Source organism: Seriola lalandi, unplaced genomic scaffold (genome assembly GCF_002814215.2).
Source record: "Seriola lalandi dorsalis isolate HSWRI2012SDOR001 ecotype SW California unplaced genomic scaffold, Sedor1 jcf7180002054797, whole genome shotgun sequence".
NCBI classification, from domain to species: Eukaryota; Metazoa; Chordata; class Actinopteri; order Carangiformes; family Carangidae; genus Seriola; species Seriola lalandi.
Window position 1 is genome coordinate 257,709 of NW_019525350.1, and position 1,281 is coordinate 258,989.

Here is a 1,281-nt window from a genome sequence, read left to right on the forward strand (position 1 = left end):
ACAGAGGGAGGGAGCAAAAAAATTGGATTCAGAGTAGCAGCAGCAGCAGCAGCACTATCTCAGCTGGCTGCTTGTGTCATGTAAAAGAAGCTTGTTGTGTTTTGTTGTTGGTGGAGTTTTAGGGATTTTTTAAGCCCCCCCCCTTTTTTTCATAGCCAAGTCCTTACAGCCACATAGAAATGTTAGAGATAAGAAGGTCATAAAACTCAATAAAAGATTCAATGGTCATGAAGTCTTTATTGAAACGATGATGTTTAGAAATATGATATCAAGGGTTTTCTGCATCAAAAAGACATTAGATGTGAAAATGATACAGAAACACATGAAGCAAGATTTAAACCACAAGTTTTTTTTTTAAATGTCACATAAAAAGTGAGATTTGACAACATTATCATAAAATGTGGTTACGTGGTTAGGGTTCATCTTTTTTTTTTTCATTAAACGATAAGGTTTTTAAGTCTGTAAAATGTCGACTCTGATTCCCAGAAGCACCATGTGACGTATTCAAACAGGCCAGAACTCAAAGATATTCAGTTTTCCGTGATGTAAAACAGAGAAAAGCAGCAAATTTTAACATTTGAGAAGCTGAAAATGTAAATTCTTTGACATTTTTACTTCATAAATGTTTTAAAACAGCTACTTGATCAATCATAAAAGTGTTGTGAACTCATTTTTCTGTTGATCAACCAAACCGAGTAACCGGCCGTAAGATTGACAAACTGAACTGCAAGGTGGATTTTTTACAAGATTTACATGATAGAAATACGACACAACCTCGGTGACAGGTGCCACTCTATCCACCCCACCGAGGCAGTGATGAAAAAAAGTGCTGTCATATAATTGAGACATGGATTAATCATTATTTCTTCAACAGCCTTTTGTTTGCATGCGCCTGGTAAATATTTAAGCCGTGGCCCGTGCCAGTTAATTGCAGAGTGTGTGTGTGTGTGTGTGTGTGTGTGTGGACACAGAGGGAGAGGGGCGGGTGCGAGGCACGATGCCTGCCAGCTGTCCGTGGACTGAAATCCCCTTCCCCTCCTTTAATAAGAGCTCTGAGAGATGCATTGTTCTCCCCCAAAAAAGCAGACATGACGGGGGCAGCCCTGCCATCTGCTGTTCTCCCCTCCACCACTAGCACCAGCTATACGCTCCATTCACACAAACACACACACACACACACACACACACACACACACACAGATGAAGAACCTGGGATCAGCTGGCAGTGGGGGTTGGGCTGTAGTATTTGGATAGTAATGTTATTGAGTGCAGCCCTTTTTC